We start from the raw sequence: 12,366 nt of genomic DNA, 5'->3' as shown, positions 1-12,366 counted from the left end.
AAATGCAAAAAGGTAACTCAAAGGACAGTAGGCAGAGACTATGAAGAGAAAATGATAGTGGATCTTAAGCACGAGGACACATGACCATCCTTGCTCCTAAAGATACCACTGGCTACTCTGTTACGCAAGAGTCTGATAGCAAGACAGTTGGGCAAGGCTGTGGGAAAAGAGTCTCTGTCCCCAGCTTATCATTCCCACCTCCTCTGAAGCGACAGTCAAGGGAACCGGGGTGAGATTGGAGGATGCTTTGACAGGGCGTGACCGTCCCCTCTCTGGCCTGCACTGTGGAGGCACTTCGGTCTGTGCCCATCGATGCGAGCTGGCTAAAGGAGACCCATATTACCCAAACTCCTAAGAAGCTGGTGCGTGAACTAGAACAGGAAATCATTTTTTTTTTTAAAGATTTTATTTACTTATCAGAGAGAGAGAGAGAGCGAGCACAGGCAGACAGAGGCAGAGGGAGAAGCAGGCTCCCTGCCAAGCAAGGAGCCCGATGCGGGACTCGATCCCAGGACGCTGGGATCATGACCTGAGCTGAAGGCAGCTGCTTAACCAACTGAGCCACCCAGGCGTCCCAGGAAATCATTTTATTTTAAACTTTTTTTTTATTTATTTGACAGAGAGACATCACAAGTAGGCAGAGAGGCAGGCAGAGACAGAGAGAGGAGGAAGCAGGCTCCCTGCTGAGCAGAGAGCCGGATGCGGGACTCGATCCCAGGACCCTGAGATCATGACCTGAGCCGAAGGCAGCGGCCTAACCCACTGAGCCACCCAGGCGCCCGGAAATCATTTTTTTTAAACTCTGTATTTCTTTTTAAAGATTTTATTTATTTGACAGATCACAAGTGGGCAGAGAGGCCGGCAGTGGTGGGGGAAGCAGGCTCCCCGCTGAGCAGAGAGTCTGATGAGGGGCTCCTTCCCAGAACCCTGAGATCATGATCTGAGCCGAGGGAGAGACTTAACCCACTGAGCCACCCAGGCGCCCCGAAAATCATTTTTAGTCATTTATTTTTATTTTAAAAAAGATGGGGCGCCTGGGTGGCTCAGTGGGTTAAAGCCTCTGCCTTCGGCTCAGGTCATGATCCCGGGGTCCTGGGATTGAGCCCCACATCGGGCTGTCGGCTTCACGGGAGGCCTGCTTCCTCCTCTCTCTCTCTCTGCTTCTCTGCCCACTTGTGAACTCTGTCTGTCAAAGAAATAAATAAATCTTTAAAAAAAATTTTTTTTAAAGATTTTATTTATTTGTCAGAGAGCGAGCACACACGAGCAGGCAGAGTGGCAGGCAGAGGCCTAGAGAGAAGCAGGGTCCCTGCGGAGCAAGGAGCCCAGTACCGGACTGGATCCCAGGACCCTGGGATCATGGCCTGACCGAGGGCAATGGCTTAACCTACTGAGTCACTCAGGTGTCCCAGGAAATCATTTTTTTTAAGGTTTTTTTATTTTTCATTTGACAGAGATCACAAGTAGGCTGAGAGACGGGGTGGGCGGCGGGGGGGGGGGGGGCAGGCTCCCCACCAAGCAGAGAGTCCAATGTGGGGCTTGATCCAGAACCCTGAGATCATGACCTGAGCCGAACAAGCAGAGAGTCCAATGTGGGGCTTGATCCAGAACCCTGAGATCATGACCTGAGCCGAAGGCAGAGGCTTTAACTACTGAGCCACCCAAGCACCCCACCAGGAAATCATTTTTAAAGATACTTTGTTTCTTCATCTTTAAGTAGGTACTACACCCAACAGGGGCCTGAACTCAGACCCTAACAGCAACAATCCCGTGGTCCACCCACTGAGCCAACCAGGCGCCACCTAGAAAGGGAAATCACTAATTTCCAATGGGAAATGCACCTTCCCCATGAGGGAATGTGTCATTCTGCAACATAAAACTTCTCCTTCTAAATATCAGAAAGCCCACAAAGCAAATGTAGTGAGCACACGAGGGGTTCCTAAGCGTGGAAGCGCTCAGAGCTGTAGTAGAACACACGGAGGGTCCTAAGGACCACAAGGCCCAAGAGCTTTGCTAATCTCTTTCTGTAGGCAGGTATCCCATGATATAATATTGACTCATTCATTTACTCAACTAAGTACGCCGGGCGTCCGGTATATGCCAGGTGCTGTTCAAGCACTGGAGATATAAATGGAAACAAAACACACCCAGATCCCCTCTCTAGGGTTTCTGCGCTGTTGAGTTAAAAGACTATTATAAACTCACGTTTAGGTGTCCAGGGATATGCTACTACTGAATAAAAAGAAAGGCAGGGGGTTGCCTGGGTGGCTCAGTGGGTTAAAGCCTCTGCCTTCGGCTCAGGTCATGATCCCAGGGTCCTGGGATCAAGCCCCGCATCGGGTTCTCTGCTCAGCGGGGAGCCTGCTTCCTCCTCTCTCTCTCTGCCTACTTGTGATCTCTGTCTGTCAAATAAATAAATAAAATCTTTAAAAAAAAAAAAAGAAAGAAAGAAAGAAAGGAGGGGAGGTAAGGGAGAACCCAGGGCACTGGGTGGAGGAGGGAAGGTGAAGGTCAGGATTATAGGCCAGGATCATAGTCTCCCTTTGGAGATGAGGAGGCTACAGAGAAGTGACTCGCCGGAGCTAGTTTCCCTGCCTTTGGTTCTCCCGGATACAGTCTACAGCAAACCTGTCTCCTTATCCCCAGTAATGATGTGCAGTAATTTCTCATCTCGCCAGCTCCCCGTTTAGAGATAAGGGACGGAAGGGGGAGGGTGAATCGAGGAGGCCAAGGTATACAGTAGGTCCCACTGGGTTTCGGAGCCAACGCTCTCAGGGCCTGCACGGGTGGCGGCTTCCAGCCTGTTTGCGGGAAGGACTCCTGTGTCACTCTGGGCAACACTTCCATCTCCTCATGGGCTGGACACACAAGCGTCACGTCTCTTTGGTGCCCTTTCTAGGCCCTGCACTCTCGGCTTCCCAGGCCCAGCCAGCCTCTTCCACGAAGCCCATGGTCTCGGGCACGTTGCTTCACCTGTCTGCCTCAACTGCCCCATGCGTAGGCAAACTTGCCAAGTCTGAGATGAAGAAAGCACTGAGCCCAGGTGTGAGCCCTATCAAGGAACGTTTGTCTTTTATCGTGTCCCTTGCTCAATCTAACTCTAACCCTAACCCAGAACGCGTATTCTCAGCGACTGACACCAAGGTCACCTCATTAACCACATCTGCTTTCCCTAAATCCCATCAAGGAGGTCTGCAGGCGACCACTTCTCCACTGGGGAAACTGAGGCTCAGGAAGTTAGGGAGTGTGCCCAAGGGCTCTGCGGATGGGGCAGGGTGGCCACCGTATCAGGGCCCAGTCTCGGGGCCCCGCCTTGTCTCTGGAGCCCTTCCCAGGTGGCCACAGCCCCGCGCTTCTCTGCTGGTCCCCAGCCACGGGGACCCAGCCAGCCCGCAGCAGGGTCCTAAGGTAATGCCCCGACGAGTTTCCCGGAAACTCGGACCACTCTGCGCCAGTCCCCGTCCTCCCCGGGGACATCCCCATTTCTCTGGGTCTTCCCCTCAGGCCAGCAAGCGCTTCCCAGCAAACAGGAGCTCTGCTTCCACCCGGGTTCCTCTCCGGCGGGGCCACGCCTCCGTGCGCGGAAGGGGCGGGGCATTCAAATTAGAAATGGCGAACGGCGCGAGCGACAAAGCGACGACAGAAGCACCATTTCTGTGTTCAGGTGTAGAGAATGGACATGTGTGCGGCCCGGCGTCCTGAGCGATGGCCTCCATAGCGCCTGTCGGCGAGGGGAGGGAAGCGAGGCGTGGGCCGTGCGCGCCGCGGCTCGCCGTGAGTGCAATATGGATGGCGACTTGGCGGTGACAGCGAGGGACGGGTGCTTGGTATCGCTTCTCGGCCTTTTGGCTAAGATCAAGTGTAGTATCTGTTCTTATCAGTTTAATATCTGATACGTCCTCTATCCGAGGACAATATATTAAATGGATTTTTGGAGCAGGGAGTTGGAATAGGAGCTTGCTCCGTCCACTCCACGCATCGACCTGGTATTGCAGTACTTCCAGGAACGGTGCACCCCCTTCGGGGTAAATATTCTGGTAACTAATGGCAGATTTAACTGTTTTTCTTCTCATTTCTATGAAGATTTTATTTTCCCCGAGAAAAGGCTTTACAGAAAAGGGTTTTCTTACAGGAATTTCTTCTCCTGTTAATTGTTCATCGGGGTGACTTTGGTAAGTCGATCTTCTTTTCTGAGTGTGATGTATAAACAAGAGTGGCGGGGAGTGATCTGTCCTTGGGGAGTTATCTGTCCTTGTCTTAAGTGTCCTTACTTTCTTTTGTACGAGGCAAAAAGTTTCTTCTGGAGATCCTACTCATTTCTTTTCCTTCTCCCCAGGTGCTGACTGGTTTGAGCTAGTTTGGGATTGGAACACTAAATTAGGTACCACCGGTGGGGGGGGTGATGACAATGACGAGGGTGGCACCAGTGTTACAGCTTAAGGTTTGTCCACAGTTCAAGAAATACTTGATGAGGGGCACTTGGGTGGCACAGTCCTTAAGCGTCTGCATTCCACTCAGGTCATGATCCTGGGGCCCTGGGATCAAGCCCTGCATCAGGCTCCCTGCTAGGTGCGAATCTTATCTCCCTCTCCCACTCTACTCACTTGTATTCCCTTTCTAGCTATGTGTATGTCTCTCAGATAAATAAATGAAATCTTAAAAAAAGAAAGAAAGAAAGAAAGAAAGAAGGAAAAGACATATTTATTGAATGCCTTCTATGTGCCAAGACCCGATGACAGGAGTGTCTCCTACCCCCAGACAGAAAGGCCTCCAGCCCCGAGAAAACTTACAGTCTCCAGTAGAGAAAATGAAGCAAGAAACGGGCGTGGGTCCGGGATGGTTTCCTGACCTGAGATTTCTACAAACCTTGCAATGGATTTCTTCTCATGAGTTGTGCACACTCCTTTGCCACCAGAGGGTTCCCTCAACTGACTGATGCAAGGCATCTGCTTTGACTCTCCTATCCACTGATTTAATGAGATATCCTAGGAGCTGATACCAAACAGTTGAACAGGCAACAGAAAATGGACAAAGGATAGTCTCCGGGTCGGGGGAGTGGGGAGAGAGAAACACAGATATAGGCAGACATCTGGCCCCCGGGGCACATCCAACCCCACCACCACCCGTGGCCTGGGCTACCTGGTCCTGGCACGGGCCCTAGGGTGGATCCATTCCCCTGCTGCATCCACCTGATCAGGCAGGATAAGCTGGGGGGGTGGAGGGGGCAGGTGTCTCAGAGGCCATCAAGAGACCCGCACACTCCCCTGGCCACCCCACCCCACCCCACCCCTGACTACAGAGGGAGGTAAACCCTACAGTAAAACAGCACCATGTTCAGGAGTTCCTGTTGTCGTCCAGCGCAGGGACATCCCCTCCAAAGCCCAGAAAACTGCTTCCTCTTTATACCGGCGTCTACTGAGAGAGAAGGAAGCCCAGGGCCCAGCTCGCGTTCTGGAAGGGACACATTCCACACAGCTAGACACCCCATCTGGGCTCACACACTGGGTGACTGGGAAGACCCTCAGCTCAGGCTGGCCTGTAGCCGAAGAGGCTCTCAGAGGGGAGCAGGAGACTGGGGGCAGCTCTGTGGTTTGGGCCACGGGATCTGGCAGACCCCATTGTGCTGATGACAGTGACATGTCCTTGAAGGAAAGACATGTTGTTGGAGTTGATGGGAGCCCCGGCAGGGAAGGATCACAGCGCGGGCTCTACCTGCGGGCTCTACCTGCGGGTTCTGGAGCAGGCCGCCAGGCCACCGATGCCAGAGACCTTGCCTTCTGAAAAGCAGCTCCTGGAACACTGCTGGGCATTTGGGGAGACGGCTGTTTCCCTGGGGACCACGGATACTGGGCAGGGCAGGCTCCCAGCAGCGGCAGGCCATCCTGAGATAAACGTGGGGTATCAGGATGGAGGAGACACTGGGCAGCCGACAGACCCAATGACCCCACCCGCCTTTGTTGGCTACCGCAGACCCGGCACGGTGGGCGTGGGAATGGGGGAAGCCCATAAGGGTGGCCGTGGAGGTCCCATACCGGCCAGCATCCTTCGGGGGCCCTCGGTCCTGAGCTCAGTGGAGGTACTGGAGCCGGGCCATTTCTACCGAGGGGATGTGGGGCTCTTCTAGTCGGCCGGCTTTGTTTCCAGAAACCTGTCCTTAAGGGCTCTGCCTTTGTCAGTAGCTATGGGGCTTGAGGCTCTCCCAGCCCACACCTGCCTCCTCCCTCTGTCTTTCAAAGCATTAGCCACCCCCGCATCCCTCCCCCGCAAAGAACCTCCTGTGCTCCTCACTCTGTCCAGCCACGTCTTCCCAGAGGACCCAACTGCCACCTAGGACTCACACCCCAGTGGGCAACTTTACCAAACATTGGACTATGTAATGCTCGTGTCTGTCCAATGGAAAGAAGGAAGGAAGAGAAAAGGAGAGAAACAGAAGGAAAGGAAGGGAGGGCGGGAAGAAGGGAGGAAGAAAAGGACGAACAAAACTGGGAACAAATATTTGCCAGTCCACCAGAGGCGGGGTTCATCTCCGAATTACACAGGAGATCCCGGAATGGGATCAGAAAGAAAAAGGAAAGAGGAAAACCGACTGGATAAAACATGAGTAAAGGTCATGCAGTTCAGGGGAAGGATCATCAGTGTGGCTTTTCACATACACATACACATGAGCGAAGACGGACAAAGAGAGAAATGTGTAGGACAACAGTCCCGAGATAGAATTGATCACCTGTGAGTTCGGCAAAAATCCAAGAGTCTGCTGAGCTACTAGGTACGCCAGGCTCCAAAAACATGTTGCTGGAGACCGCTCAGTCCCCGCCGCAGATCTTTGGCTCCGGTGAGGATAGCAGGGACCACCACGAGGGTGCGACACCTTGGCGGAGGCACATGGCTCTTGGTGAGGGTGACACCCCGTTCTGTGGGTGTGGACCTGTATGGGCTCTGGGGCACGGCCCACGGCTCTGGGTTCTCCGGATGCCCTGGAGTCCGTGAACGCGCAAGAGGCCAACGCGTGCACTAGAAGGGGAAGAAAGCGTCTTTCCCAGGAGAGGCAGTGCAAGCGCCTTCAGGTCAAAATACATGGGAACCCATCCGGTGAGTCCTGAAGACCCCGGAACCAAGCAGAGGGGTCTTGTGTGGGTGAGGCGGCAAGAGCCCTCACCAGAAGCCTGCACCAGGGGCTGGGTAAGCGGGGTTGATGGCTGACCTGGTTTGAGCCTCATCCCTTCACTCGTCCCTTCTAGGGATGCTTAGGAGCTGGGCATGGCTCTAGCTCCAGAAAGGCATAAAACGCAGTCCAGGTTGGATTTCCAGGGCCTGGAGAGTGCTGGGGTGGAGGGCCAGGGGCAGGTGTGGGATAGGAGGCCATCCGGGGACCAAGTGCCTGGGGGACCTATCTTCTTCGTGCTGGTTAAAACCAGGAGAAAGTTAAAACCAGGCTGGGGGCAGAGAGGGGCCCCTCTCTGGTGGGCGCGGGAAAACAGGAAGCACGAAACAGGCCCCACATTAGGTGTTATTAGGACCAGGCATTCAGAGAGGAGATGCGGGTTGGGAAAAGTGACTGGCCCAATTACTGTCTCTCCCGGAGGGTTGGCTACTCCTGCTGGGCATTTCCACAGAGGGCGTCCGAGGCTCACCAGAGCACTTCCTGAGGACGAGTGCAAGAGAGATCGTCCTCTCCGCCAAGGGAGAGGGGGGCAACCCCAGGCCGGGTGAGAGTCACAGAACCCAGAGCTAGGGCCGCGCTGGGCCGTGAGCACAGATATCGCCATCGTGTTACCCGCGTCCCCTCTGCCCACGCAGATGCGTCGGAACCTGCCGCCCTCGTTGCCCTCCCAGGTGCAGGTCGGGTTCTCAGGGTTCCCTCCCACAGACTCCTGCAGCGGGCGGGGCCTGCGCTCCAGACGCGGCCCGTTTCTGGGGACAGGCGGAGGGCAGCGGGTCACCGGACCCGTTTCTTAACCTCTCGGGTCTCGGGGATCCCAGCTGGGAAGTGAGGGTGAGAAGAACTTCAGCTCGCTCCGGGGTACCCAGGGCCCAGCGCGGAGAGCGAAGCGTGCAGGGCAGGTGCGTCCAGCGCGCGCGAGGGTGGTGCCATCAGGGTTCTTTCCCCGCAGGGCTACGGCCCCTGAGGAGTCCATGAGGTTGCGGTGCTGGTCTCACGGTCCTTCCGGCTAAGTGCAGGCTTTGCGGGGCACCCACCGAGCACAAAACCAGACGGGGGCCGGGGAGCGGTAGGCGGGGTAGGTGTCTCGGTCACGGAAGGCTGGAGAGGAGGTGCTTAGGGCGGAGTCCGGCTCCCGGGCACAGGCACCGGCACAGGTTCCCCGCCCTTTCGCTTGGGTCGGGGGTGGGGCGGGGCCTGCAAACAGCAGGTCAGCGTCTAGGGAAGAGGGCGAGGGAGCGGCAGGGGATGTGAAAACTCACCAGGGATGCGGGGGATCACTGCAACCGAAACCGCGTGTGGAGCGTCCCGCCCGGGGAGAGTGAGCCAGGAGTGCCGACAGAGGGTGACTCGGCTCCCGGGGAGTGCAGTACGGATGGCGGCGCCACGGTGGCGGCGAGGACAGGGCGGCCGGCATCACTTCTGGACCTCTTGGCTAAGTGTGGTATCTGTTCTTATCAGTTTATTTTTTTAATTATTATTATTTTTTTTTTTTTTTAGTGATAGAGAGCACAAGTAGGCAGAGAGGCAGGCAGAGAGGGATGGGGGAAGCAGGCTCCGTCCCGGAGCAGAGAGCCCGATGCGGGACTCCATCCCAGGATCCTGGGATCAGGACCTGAGCCGAAGGCAGCGGCTTAACCCACTGAGCCACCCAGGCACCCCTCTTTTTGAGTTTTTTGAGTTTGTTCATCTCAGTGACGTTTCATTTCCCACCTAGGGTCCTGGCGCGGGGGTGTTTTCTGTAGCACAGATTTGGGGCAGCGACGTGTAGCTACTGTGGCCCGAGTGTGCAGAGCCTGACCTTCCTGCCCTGTGGTACCGCCCTTGGTTGATCTGTGTGCTGGTGGCCATCAGGATCGGTTTCTCCACGTGTTTGCTGCCTCTTCTCCAAGTGCTTTCCCTGCTTTCTCCTGGTCCCCTTCTGGACTCGGACCCGCTTCCGTTGCACCACGAGGTCCTCCTGGGCCCCTTCTGCCCTTGAGGTGGGCTCGGGCCAAGGGTTCGGAGGAGCAGTTTTTGGTAGACCTAGGTAACGTCCTTGCACGTGTGACCTGACCTCCAATCTAGAGGACTCCAATCTGGCTCCTTCAGGAAGCTCTCCACTGGCTCTGCGCGCCCCCTTAACCTTCCGGAACAAAGAACAGGCCACTGAGGTTGTGGGTACAAAGGGCTTCCCCGGGAGGGAAGGAAAATTTGTTCTTCCAGATCTGTGGCCGCTGTTTATCCATTCTGGCGGTCCCCCAGAATCTCTGGGGTTTCTCGTTTCAATCAGACGCATGCCCCAGGACCGCTATAGGGCAATGGAATTCCAGTCTCTGGGGCCGGGGCGGAGGCTGGTGGACCTCCAAGGCCATGGGCTGGAAGCACTCCTGGGAGCATCTGGGAAGATGCCCCTGAGTCAGCTTCTGAACCAGGCATTCCCTGTGACCATGACAGTGTTGGACGGGCTCCAGGCACAGGTCCCTACCCCACAGTCCCGGGACTGGCTTTGTGTTCGGCACACCCTAGGCACTCAGGAAACTCATTACCGATGAGGAAATGAGGGATTCCCCGGTCTTGATGCAGGAGACCACCCAGTCCGGTCGGGAGGCCTTTGGACCCATACCCCAGAATCTGTTGAGAGCCTTTGAGATGGAGCCACCTTGCCCTGCTTCCTTCCCCAAACTCGTTGTCCAAATTTGTTTTAGAGGTGCAGACTGAGGCCCCCCCACCAACCACGAGGCTATGAAAAAGATCTATAGCTTACATAATGAGGCTTTCCAGGGAGAGCAAGGTGGCTCCTAGGCCAATTCTAAAAGGGCTTGAGGGCAAGGGGAGGAGACTGGGTTGGTGTGTTTAGGGTGGTGAGTGGAGGGCCTGGGGTAAGGGCACCTGACAGATCCCAGGGGACCTTCTATGATCCTGCCTTCCATTGGATCAGAGTCTGATGTAATAAGGAGGGTTCCAGCCAGACTGGGGTGGGGGTGGGGGCTTCCTGTTGAAAGGTGAACCTGCTGGCCGAGTTGAGGATATGAATGAGTCTGTGAAGGAAGGGACACGGGGGGGGGGGGGTGAGGGGGCAATTATGGTAGTATTGCCCATCAGAAGCAAGCGTCCCCTGGGACACTCCGAGGCCCAGATACTAACTTCCAGGTGGCGGGGCAGGTGAGCCGGATCCAACCATCCCCCCCTTCCCTAATTACCCTCCGCCCCAGCCACTGTTGCCTCAGACTGCAGTGTCCCGCTTGCCCCCTCCTGTCGACGTGCCCTGAAATTGTGTCTTTAAGCCCCCCTGAGGTGTCAGGCAGCCCTTCCTGCTTCAGCTGGCTTTGTGTTCCACCCAGCCTTCTGATTTATTGACTAGATATCATGTGCTCCCGTTAGGGACACTGAGCCCCATGGGAGAGGCCTTGGGCCTCAAGGGGGTCATGGCCAGGTGGGAGCCACAGCTGTGTGTTCACCTCTCACGGTCCCCTGTGCATGGAAACCTGGGGTTCTGGCCATTTGGGCAAATGTCTTATCCGGGTCCTGAGCCAGATGATCCCTGCTTGGGGTCAGGGAGGAGAAAGGAAGGGCATCTGGCTTCTCTCTACTCCCAGGACCAAGCAATGCCCTGGTGGGTGGTGTCCCAAGTGGTAAAGGTCTGTTGGTTGAGCCAGAGCCCGTGGTGACGGCAGGAGGCCTAGAGTCCCATGCACTGGGACCCGGACCCCAGCTCCGTGGCTGGCAGTTTATGTCCTGCTGGGCAGACCTGTTTCCCCAGGTGAGAAAAGACAAGAGGTTTATCCCCAGGAGCCCTGCTCTGTCCGAGGGTCCGTCCACACTATAGTGCCTGCCGCTCCACGAAGGGGCATCCATTCTCTTGAGAAGGAGTCTCCATAGGAGTGACCCGGCAGCCCCCCCACCCCCCCCCCACCATGAATGCCTAGAGGGCAGGAATGAGATCACAGTCACTTCTCAGTGCTGGGCTCCCTGATAGGTGCCCAACCATCATCTGCATGGATGACATGGATCAATCCCATGGACTCAGAGCATTGAAGGTGGTCAGGTCCATGTGCTGCTGCTGTTGTTGTTGTTGTTCTTCTTCTTTTTTTAATTAAGCTCTTGGCCCAATGTAGGGCTTGAACTCATGACCCTGAGCTCGAGAGTCGCCTGCTCTACTGATGGCCAGCCAAGAACCTCTGCTCTGGTTTGTTTTTTTAGATTTTGTTTTTTAAGAGAGAGGGAGCCCATATGCACACGTGAGTAAGGAGAGAGGCAGAGGGAGAGGATCTCAAGCAGACCCACGCTGGTCCTCTCCATCTCAGGACCCTGAGATCAAGGCCTGAGTCAAAATCAAGAGTCCCACACTGAACCGACTGAGCCACCCAGATGCCCCCTGCTCTGCACTTTTTAAAGAAAAATCCAAGGGGTGGTGGTGGTGGCTGGCTGGCTTGGTCGGTAGAGCACCTGAGAGATTATTTGAACTGGGTTCGTGATCCCAGGGTCCAGGGAAGGAGCCCCGCATCGGCTTCTCTGCTCAGCGGAGACCCTGCTTCTCCCCCTCCCTCTGCTCTGCCTGCAGCTACCCCTGCTTGTGCTCGCTCGCTCTGTGTGTGAAATAAATGAATAAAATCTTTTAAAAATATTTCCCAAAAATGGGGCGCCTGGGTGGCTCAGTGGGTTAATGCCTCTGCCTTCCGCTCGGGTCATGATCCCAGGGTCTTGGGATCCAGCCCCACGTCGGGCTCTCTGCTTGGTGGGGAGCCTGCTTCCCTCTCTCTGTGCCTGCCTCTCTGCCTACTTGTGATCTCTCTGTCAAATAAATAAATAAATAAATAAATATCTTTTAAAATTTTTTTTATAAAAAAAAGATATTAAGGGGGCGCCTGGGTGGCCCAGTGGGTTAAGCCGCTGCCTTCGGCTCAGGTCATGATCTCAGGGTCCTGGGATCGAGTCCCGCATCGGGCTCTCTGCTCAGCAGGGAGCCTGCTTCCTCCTTTCTCTCTCTCTCTCTCTCTGCCTGCCTCTCTGCCTACTTGTAATCACTGTCTGTCAAATAAAATAAATAAAATCTTAAAAAAAAAAAAGATATTAAGAAGGAAAGAAAGAAAAGAAGAAGAAAAAAAAAAACGGGTACCTGGGTGGCTCAGTGGGTTGAGCCTGTGCCTTTGGCTCAGGTCATGATCTCGGGGTCCTGGAATCAAGCCCCAGGTTGGGCTCTCCGCTCTGTGGGGGGCCTGCTTCCC

The 12,366-nt window shown here is 55.2% G+C and overlaps 1 long non-coding RNA gene across 3 annotated transcripts; it reads left to right on the top strand.

Annotated features, from left to right (window-relative positions):
* The first annotated feature begins 3,608 nt into the window (after positions 1 to 3,608).
* LOC309851282 lies at positions 3,609 to 5,828 on the top strand. Of its 3 annotated transcripts, none has more exons than XR_014304707.1 (3): positions 3,609 to 3,827; positions 4,337 to 4,381; positions 5,650 to 5,828. It is a non-coding gene; the product is annotated as an uncharacterized lncRNA (long non-coding RNA). The 3 variants fall into 3 exon arrangements; XR_014304708.1 differs by lacking the exon at positions 5,650 to 5,828 and adding an exon at positions 4,622 to 5,545; XR_014304709.1 differs by lacking the exon at positions 5,650 to 5,828 and adding an exon at positions 4,728 to 4,769.
* The last annotated feature ends 6,538 nt before the right edge of the window (positions 5,829 to 12,366 follow it).

Source organism: Mustela nivalis (genome assembly GCF_964662115.1).
Source record: "Mustela nivalis genome assembly, chromosome: 17".
NCBI lineage: Eukaryota > Metazoa > Chordata > Mammalia > Carnivora > Mustelidae > Mustela > Mustela nivalis.
The sequence above is the reverse complement of the archived record's forward strand: the minus strand, read 5'-3'. Positions and strand labels throughout refer to the sequence as shown.